We start from the raw sequence: 10314 nt of genomic DNA, 5'->3' as shown, positions 1-10314 counted from the left end.
ACAGGGTCTGTCCAAGTTTGATCATTTTAATGTGAGGAGGATCTTATTCCATTGGTTAGAGAGGGGTGTACTTGAAGCCCAGTACAGGTGGGGTCTGAGTTGATAGGTGCATTGTTTGGAAAGTGGTGTGTGTGCATAGTACATGCAGGTAAAAAAGCCAGGCTCCCAAGTGCATTATTAAAAGAAGAAGTATGTACAGCCCAAGACAAGTAGAGTCCCAGGTTACCAAAGTACTCCCTAGGCTTGCTTGTCTCAGCTGTGCCTGCCCTTTGTGGTAGCTAGTCTTTTTTTTAAAGATTTATTTATTTATTATGCATCCAGTATTCTGCCTGCATGTATGCCTGAGAAGAGGGCATCAGATCTCATTATAGACGGTTGTGAGCCACCATATGGTTGTTGGGAATTGAACTCAGGACCTTTGGAAGAGCAGTCAGTGCTCTTAACCTCTAAGCCATCCCTCCAGCCCTGTGGTAGCTAGTTTTAACACAGACAAATCTTCCATTTTCTCCCCCTACATTTGTCTTAAGAAATCTAATGTTTTTTCCCCCTGGGTTACTCAGCATTGAGATTAGGCTGGGGACCCCTGTGTATGTGTTTGTCTTGGGGGAAGCTGTCCAGTGAAATGGATGCTTATGTATCTCTGGCCTCTACTCACAATATGCTGTAGCATCTCTTCCTGGGTTGTGACAATGTAAAATGTTTCCACATATTGCCAAATATTGCTGGGAAGGGGCCACTGCTAAACCCCACTTCCTAGCAGAATGTGATTCTGTTTGCCAGTCACACATTGTTTTTGAGATATCATTGTGGGTTTGATGTCTTCAGGCCAATAACCTCAGGCATGTAATGTATGTAATGGAGTCAATTCATGGCCTTTTATGTCTTTGCTTTTGTCTAAATTTCAACACCAGGAGGAGATGAAGGGCAGGGCGAAGTCAGGTCCAAGACAACCATCTGTCCACAGTGGTCTCTACGTGGTTCTTTCAGCTGCTGTTGGGTCATGATGTCCTTTCTCTATGGAATCTGCTGAATTGACCGTGCCTTCTTTCTGTTATTCTGTGCTACTCTGCTCCTTTTACAGCCACTAGCCACCAGGTAACTGTCAAACAAGAATGTGACCCAAGAGAAGCAGGCTGGCAATGTAAATTATACACTGTAACCTAAAGGTACAAAATTATTAATAATTTTAATATTGAACAAATGATACTACTTAGGGTATCCTGAGTTAAATAAACTGTATGACTAGAGTTAACCAGGGATGGTCCCTTAAACATTCTGTTGGTTTGACCATAATATGTCAATTCAGGCATGGCAATAGACACATTGTCAAACAGAGTCAGTCTTAGCATTTGCTCAACTGGGGAAAAGGAAGTGCTCTTTCTACTGGAGCTGTCAGCAGACATGAATACTCATGGGGTTTCCCCAGTGGCATCTTGTCATGATGGTGGAAGAGAACTGCTTCAGATAAGAGCTCAGAGCCCAGGCAAAAAGGTGAAGAGGCCTCTTGTGACATCCAGGAGACAGGAACTGGAAGTTTATCAGCCCAAATAGCCATGAACCTGCCTACCTTTAAGAGAGGATGCATGGCTCATCTCCCAAAAGAAGGAATGCCTGTGGTGGTTTGAATAGGTACAGCCACTATAGACTCCTGTGTTCGAATGCTTGGCCTAGAGGGGGCAGTATTAAGATGTGTGGCCTTGTTGAAGTAGGTGTAGCCTTGTTGGAGTAATTATAGCTTTGTTGGAGGAAGTTTGTTGGAGGGGCAGGCTTTGAGGTCTCATATGCTCAAGCTATGGCAGTGTGTAGGATAGTTTACTTCCTGTTGCCTCTGGATCAAGATGTAGAACTCTCAGCTCCTTCTTTAGCTACCTACCTACTTACTGCCTTGCTTCCCACCATGTGATGACAATGAATTGAACTTCTGAAACTGTAAGCCAGTCCCAATTAAATGTTTTCCTTTATAAGAGTTGCTGTGGTCACAGCAATAGAAACCCTAACTAAGACAATGCCCAACAACTGGCCATTTCTAGTCTCCATAGTGAAAAAGGCAGAGAAGCCCATGAATCTTCAACATGTGCTTCAAACACCCACAAAAACAGAAGACAGCTTCATGTTAATGTTTCAGCAACACATCTCCAACTATTGCTTATGAGCTCCACTGACTTATAAATTATGAAGGAAATTACTTAATGCATATTAAGTTTAGGAAAGCAGAGCCTGGCATGTCATAGGATGCATGCTTCATTCATAGTATCTGCATATCTGACTCAGACATTTAAAATGGGTGTTTACTTTCAGAGGAACTCAATGGTTACATTTTGATATTGGCCAGACAAGTCAGGCTAGGTCTGTGTCCCCTGCTCTGTCCTTGCTAGGAAGTGAAAGCACGATTCCTGTCTGCAGTTGCTGCCAGATGCTGGAATAACTCCAAAGAAGCATGCAGGATGAATTATCCCTTCCTCTTATAGCAGGCCTAGCAAAATGATGTCATTATAAAGAAACACTGTGTTTCTCTGACAAAGAATTCCAAAGAAATTTCCTCAGGAATCTCATGTTGGGAGAAGGAAAGGTACCAGCCAGAAGGGCAATTGTCTCCTGGAAAGGGGTTTCATGCAGTTCAAACAACTTGTCAGGCCACCTTAGGGATGAGCCAGCCCAGACAATGGTGGGTCATCAGTGGGCAAGACCTTGACCGGGACTGCTGAGATATGCATATCCTTGCTCCTTTATTGAAACTTTAATCTTACTTCAGCAGCTTGAAGCACTGGGGGAGGAGGCTGTTTAGGTCTTGTTCCTCTTTCCAATGTGACCACATTGAGTAAATCTCCTTTTTCTGCTTTCCACTTTTTGTTGTTTGTCTATTTTTGAGACTGGGTCATTCTTTGTAGCCCCAGGCATCCTGGAACTTATTATGTAGACTGGGCTGGCCTCAAACTCACAGAGATCCACCCACTCCTGTCTCCAAGCACTGGGATGAAAGGCCTGCAACATCATACCCATCCTTGCTTCCCAATTTTAATTAGTTCATAGAGGATGAGTGGTCAATCCTAGTTTCTCGGGGTATAGACTGTGACTCTAAGTTAAGTAAGGATATGTCAATGATGGTAGCAGGGATAGCAGCAGCCCCAGCAGCCCCAGCAGCGTGAATGAATTCACTAGCAGAGTAGATGAATGTGCCAGCAAGTCATGAAAGCAAGGGAAAAAAAGCCAGAAAAGCTTTTCCTCCTCAAATCTCTTTTCATTTGGACTCCTGTCAGAAGATAATGGCCATATTTAACGTAGCTCTGCCACTCTGATTAACCTGATCATGAAAATTTCTTGTAGCAGCGTATCTCCTAGTTGATCCCAGATCCAATCAAATCAACAGCCAAATTTAACCAACACAGAACATTCTCATCTCTTGTTGAGTGCTTACTACCTCCAGGTTTAGGGTTAACAACTTAGACATGCTACCTTCCCAAATTTTCAGAAGAATCAAATGTGATGTGAATTATCATTGTTTCATTAAACAAATGCTTACTAACCAGTAGATGTCCTCTTTATAACATTACTCTAGAGCCTGGATCCAACAGAGCTTCAAATCAAGACTTTCCCAAGGGCCAATAAATAGTAATTTTAGCTGAAGTCAATTTGTATCCAGTTTCTATTGCTTGCCATCAATAAGGACCTGAATTCACAGATTAGAGTCATTGGAGGTGTGATTTTCTAAATATATAAGAAATTAAGTATGCAATAGACAAACACAAAAAAATAAAATATTGTATGTGTTATTACTTCCATGTCTCTATACCAAAACACCCCACATAGACCACATAAGGGAGGAAAGACTTATTTGTGTTTATAGTTAGAGTGTCTCAGGTGTGACTGAGACGTTGTGATGGACTTTATGGTGGTGGGAATGTGGTCAACTTGTACCTTTAATGGCCCACTCTGTTGACCTCCTTCTGCCATCTAGGCCCCACTGCCTACAGGTCCATAAGCCTCCCACAATGTTGCCACTACCTGAGGGCAAGTGCTAAAACCTGGGCATATGGAGGGCACGCTTTCCGATTCCAACCAGAACATGATGCTACACTGGTTTTCCCAAGCTTATCCCTGAGAAGGGGGTCTGGAAAGTTTGAAGATACAATTTTAAGATGATGTGACTGCCCTAACCCCAAATAAGCAGACCATCGCCTTGCCTCTTGTGGAGATTACGTTCTTTTTCTGATGGAAGAAGGAGAAAGCAAGAAGAAGGTAGTGCAAATTACCCTAGTGTAAGTACAGGGCTATGACAATAGTATCGAATGACTATGGGAGGTAGGGTAGGCCATGTCAAGCCAAGTTATCAGGGAAGCCCATGCTTAGTGAATCCCATTGGTGTTGAGATGCACTGATAAGCATAGACACACTGTTTCATGGTCTGGAGGAGGCATGATACCAACAGCAGAGCAGCTGCTGTAGGGGTCAGACATCGTGAGGGTCAAGTTCACTCAGTGTGGTGACTGTTAGCATCAGTGGCAGAGTCAGGCAATGACTGTTACATGGGCTTCATGGTCTAGAGAAAGATTTTATTTTCTGAGGGAAATTCATAGAAGAATTTGAGCATAGGAATTAAATGGTATCCATTATGACTATCCTGTCTGTCTCACGATGGGTGGATTTTATAGAGTCAAGAGTGGAACAGGAGCCGGGCGTTGGTGGCGCACGCCTTTAATCCCAGCACTCGGGAGGCAGAGGCAGGCGGATCTCTGTGAGTTCGAGGCCAGCCTGGTCTACAAAGTGAGTTCCAGGACAGCCTCCAAAGCTACAGAGAAACCCTGTCTCGAAAAAAACAAAAAAAGAAAAAGAAAAAGAGTGGAACAGGAAGTGTAAGTGTAGGTTGGAGATGGTGGTAGTTTGTTTAGATCTGGTGGCAACAAAAATAGGAAAGAATATACCTCGGCAGCCACATGTGACATTCTAAGGTCAATTCAGAAACCCCTTTTCACAAAAATGCAAAGTGCAAGACATCTTGGAGATGGTGTCTGAAGGTTCTAACATGTTAGGGTACAAGTAAAGAAAGAGACCAGAACTGCTAAGGGTAGGTCAGCGGGGAGGTGTGTCTAGTGGTGCTGAGATGGGAAAGGTGCAGAAAGGGGAGATTTGGTTAAGACACTCAGAATTTTGTCTCAGATTTCTCAATCTGAGATGTCTATTGGGAATCCAAATTGATGTGTCCAGAAGGCAAGGAAGTTGAGGTCAACGTTAGGGTGAAGTTGGAAGGGACATTGATACATGACTGTCTATATGGAAAAGTAAGTCAATACACAGCAGGAAGAGTGTGATGACACTGTCTCTCAGATGGAAGAACATTTCAAATCCTTCGACAAGCAGACCACAATGGGATTGATGGAGAACTGAGCCTGTAGCTCAGTGAAATGGTTAGTTAGTGCAGCCTGGTACCCAGCTAGAAATAAACAAAACTGGTCTTCTATTTCTCACATTCCACAAAAATAAACACCAGATACTTTAAAGTGGGCAATAATATGTGTTGATGGTTGGTGATGTAGGAGATGGGTGCAAATCTCTGTGAGTCCAAGGCCAGCTTGGTCTACATAACAAGTTACAGAGTCTCAAAAATGAACAAACAATTAAAAAAGTAAGGAAAGGAGGAAAATACCATATTTGCCATATTTGTCACTCAGGTGACAAAGAACCAACATGCATTATTGAAGAGTTTGCATGTTGTCAAGGAGAAGACAAATGACCCAATTTTTAAAAATGAATGGGCAAGTCACAAGGAGGCAGGTAAGGCACCAGCAAGCACAGGCAGCAAAGGAAGCAGCTCTTTAATATCACTTTATTCCCTTCCAGCTGCCAAAAGTTAATGAGTAACAGTACTTATTGCTGCAGAGAAGTCAGAGGTGGGAGCTGATATTATTGCCAACAGATGAGAATATTAAAGTTTTTTTGGAAGGAATCTGGCCACATCTATTAAAATAAAAATGCATGTCTATACATATATACACACATGTATATATAGTTACATATAGTTATACACTTATAAAATACAAACACACATATACATACATATATATTTATATATATAACATAGCAATGTTTTTCTGGGAATTTAACCTATAAAAACAGTAGTGTGTGAAGATCCCTATATAAAGATATGATTACAGATTGTTTATTGGCCAAAACTGAACAAAAGTAAAGATGTTTAAGGAGGGCAGGTTGAACGGTGAACACTATCTTCACAGCATGGAATACTATGGAGTTACAAACAAGGTTTTCCTGAATGAGGAGGAAGAAAAGAGACAATGTATCGCCATTAATGGTGACAATGTTCCTCTGTGCATGCTCATATTTATGCTTTGTCTATGACTTTAAGGGCACAAAAGTACAGAGAAGGGCACAAATATACTAGGTTGTCAATGTTTGCTCCCTCAGGAGAAGAGTGGTAATGAGTGTGAAACTTAAGCAAAGTTAAAAAGAACATAAGCAAAAAAAAAATCTCCGGATTGTCTTCTTAAAGATTTCTAATTCTTATGTTCCTAAGATCCCCAACTCATCAAAATTCAGATTAAAAAACTAAATGCTAGCCATGCCTGTCTACTCACATATGTGTTGGATGACAGATTTTCGTGTCCATTGTTTTAGCTATCCCAGTGAAAGTTATTTAATAAACAGGCTTCCAACAGAGGGTATTTTGGAGCAATACGTTGACATGCTGATTGCCACAGAAAAATAGATGCTGTGTGTAGCAATGTGTTATTATTTCCTCATCCACAAGGCCAACAAAACCCCATCTGTTTTCATCTGCTGGTCTGCAGCTGATCATACAGTGGGCCACAGAGGAAGGGGGAGACTCAAGCCACTTTGGAGAACACAATGGACTAGAAAACTGAATGAAAAACTGGAAACACATCAGACCCAGACAAATGGATTGGGAAATTAGGAGTTATTCTCAGCCATGTGGGTTGTGGATGAGCAAGCCCCATTGACATTGACTGCTTAGGGGCTACTGCTCACACATACACACACTCAAGCCACCTCTATGGTAGTCACACACAGGTCCACTCTTCTGGGGTGCCAGGGCAGGGTGGCATTGGCAGGTGCTTCACTACTGTCTGCTTACTCTTTAACTCTTTTTTCCTTTAAAGAGATAATGGCCATTCCCAGCTTGAAAAGTGCCGAACACCATTAGGTCTGCACACTTCTACTGGGCTGCTTTCTTATGCTCTTTCTTCTAAATTCTCTTTTTTCTTTAATTCAAAACATATTTGTTAACATACATCCGTCATACATGATGTTGTGTTTCAAATGCATCATGGTGTGTGTCCACACGCACCTCTCTCATGTTCTGTCCCTCTGTTCCAATCCTCTCTTCTCCCTCCTTCCTCTCATTCCACCCTCCTCTCTGTCTCTCTGTCTCTGTATTTAGGTATTCACGGCAAGTTCTAGGACTCACAAATAAGAGCAAATGTGCTATTTCTGTGCCACTGTCTGGATTCCGAGACCTGGCTACTGTGACTGGTGCAGCGGTGAACACGAGTGTGTAGTCTCTGTGTCACAGTAACGGAGTGCTCCCGGCATATCCCTAGACACAGTACACCCAGATCATATAGGACTTCTTCAATCCTAAAGTCATACACATTCAAAGAGAAGAGCATCTTTCCAGTCCTCTGACGTCCCTTCCCTTGCAGCTCTGCGTAAGAATCAGGGCAGTCATTCTCTCTTAAGGGTGAAACTGAAGAGTGGTCAGCAAACACATTCCGGCTCTTCCTAAATCGAGTGCTCGTTTCTGGCTGACCTTCTCCATCTTCATGTCATCATCATCTTCTACCACGAGAGCCCTCTTTTCTCTCTTCTTAGATGGTATTTTTTTCTTGGCTTCAGTTTTATGCAGTAAACTAAGATTTGCTAGTCTAAGACTAGAAGGTTAAACAAGAAAAACTACCTGTGAGTAACAGGAATTAGTGGAGATAGGTGTGCTAGGGTAGGATGGGATGAACATGGGCAGCTGTAGGCCTTGGTTCTAATGGCGGAGTGGAAATGGCTTCTCAGAAGGGATGTGCTTGGAAAATAAGTGACCTAACTTTGTCTGAGGTAAGAGATGGCATTCCTGGAAAAGGAGACAAGGTGCACCAAGGCCCATAGATGACAACAGTACATTTGTCTGAGATTCCATTAGCATGGCAGACAAGGGAGACACTGTCACAGAGTGATGCTTTTCCTGGGACACAGGATGGCAGGGGCTTGACTTAATTTTTTTGGTAGACCACAGCTCAGTACGTCTTGTCACGGGAAGGAATCCTCAGTGCCTGTATCAGACTGGCCTGGACTCAGCGAATATCCCAAAGACTTGCAGTTATCACCACCTGAAGATCCCAGCACTTGGCAGGCAAAAGCAGCCCAACTGGAGTCCATGAGGATTCTTGTGGAACTATAGCAGATTGGAAATGACTAGGAAAAGTATTCTCCGTTAGTGAGCCCTTTCTTCAGAGCTAGCCTTCCCTGGAACGGTGCGTCAAATATCATTATTTTATGCCCTAGATCTTACAGGTAATGAGGAAAAGAGAGACAAATACAGCAATGGGAAATTAACTGTCTCGTGTTACCCTGTTGTACAGTTCTTGGGAACTTATGATGCCCAATAACAAGTTTGCATTTAGTTTACCATCTTTTTAAATTAGTTTTTCCTTTTATGTGTATGAATGTTTTGCCTCCATATATGTCTGTGTACCACATCTGTGTAGCACATGCAGAAGCAAGAAGAGGGTGCTGGATTCCCTGGATCTGGAGCTACAGATGGTTTTAAGCCACCACGTGGGTGCTGGGACTCGAACCAGGGTCGTCTAGAAGAGCAGTCAATACTCTTAACTGCTGAGCCACCTCTCCAGTCCATTAATGTGTTTTTCTAAGTGTGAAAATCACCAAAGAAACAATTGAATGTTAGAGTTGGGTGAGTCCTTTGAATGAATTGTAGTTCATTGCTGTGTTTACAGTTAAGGAAAGTACGATCTAAATATGATGAGAAGGGCCACAGGTAACTATCAGATAATTAGAGATACTTGTGTTAGATAATCAGCCAGCTGGCTTTGAGTCGGAGCAACTAACCTTTCTGCTATACGTACTTTAGGCTCTTAAAAATGCAGGTGTATATTCTCACCATACCATTTATATTTTACTGCTTATGCGCGTGTGCCTCGTCTTTTCTTCTGAATGTATTTTGAGGGTTTCCCCCAGATTCTTATGTAGTATTGCATGAATGATAGGAATACAGTCTAAGGGATATGTGACTAATCAGCTTCATTGATGCAAGGATACTGTGGAGTGTTCTTATACGAACTAGGACAGTTATACTATCATTTTTTTTTCATTGCTGGATGTTAAATGCAAAGGAGGCAAGTGCATTACCGCTGAGCTACATCCGCAGCCCTGAGGGAGATGGTGGGACCATCATGACACTTGCAGTCTGTCATTCACCAAAACATCACAGGGTGTTTGCTATTCATTGTGACATAATGTTCCTCATAGATTACCTTAATGGCTACGTAATCTCGCCCTATATGGACAAGACATGGTTAATTTGGCCTATTCCCTGTTGTTGACATTTTCATCATTGAATTTTTGTTGTTATCTGAAGATTAAAAAAAAAACCTTTGCCTACAAAACTTTGGGGCTCTGGTGTCACATCCTGTGGGGAGATTACAGGTTTGATCAAAGTAGGTGGGAATACTGAGACTTTTGGTAGGTTCCTCCAAGTTCACTAGGGACAGTCTGCCATGATCTGGTTTTGAAGGCTAGTAACTTGAGACTGACTCTGTCAGTTATTCCAGTTAACTCGGGATTCAGATTTGCTCTGGACTCAGCATCTATGAAGGACTAAAAATTGTGATCGAGACTTTAGTTTGAGGAGTCAAGCGATGTCGTTCTTGGTGGTGTAAAACAGTGTATAGGAGCCAAAGGAAAAATAGGTGACAGCGCAGGAAAAATCCAGAAGTGCTCCTGCAGAGGTCACTGTTGCTGTCAATCTATGCCTGGAAGGAAACTGAAATACTAGAGTATTTTAAAGCCTGATTAACCTGCACTTCTTAAACTGTAAAGTAAACAAGACTTTGCAGCCAGATAGTATTAGCTGCCAAGTTCTTATATAATGACCGCGGTGCCCCACTCCTGATTCAATTGCTCTTTACAGAGGAAACGTTAGTGTTGGATTCCATAAGTGTGCACACATCCTATGCAGACTTGAATAGAAGGAAAAGAAGATTCTTTGCTGTGGTCTGCAGGATCCCTTCTTTTGCTCTCGATTTATACCTTAAAATCTGCACAAACAAAACCAGT

This window comes from Mesocricetus auratus, unplaced genomic scaffold (assembly GCF_017639785.1).
Source record: "Mesocricetus auratus isolate SY011 unplaced genomic scaffold, BCM_Maur_2.0 Super-Scaffold_4256, whole genome shotgun sequence".
Lineage (NCBI taxonomy): Eukaryota > Metazoa > Chordata > Mammalia > Rodentia > Cricetidae > Mesocricetus > Mesocricetus auratus.
Note: the sequence above shows the minus strand (reverse complement) of the source record.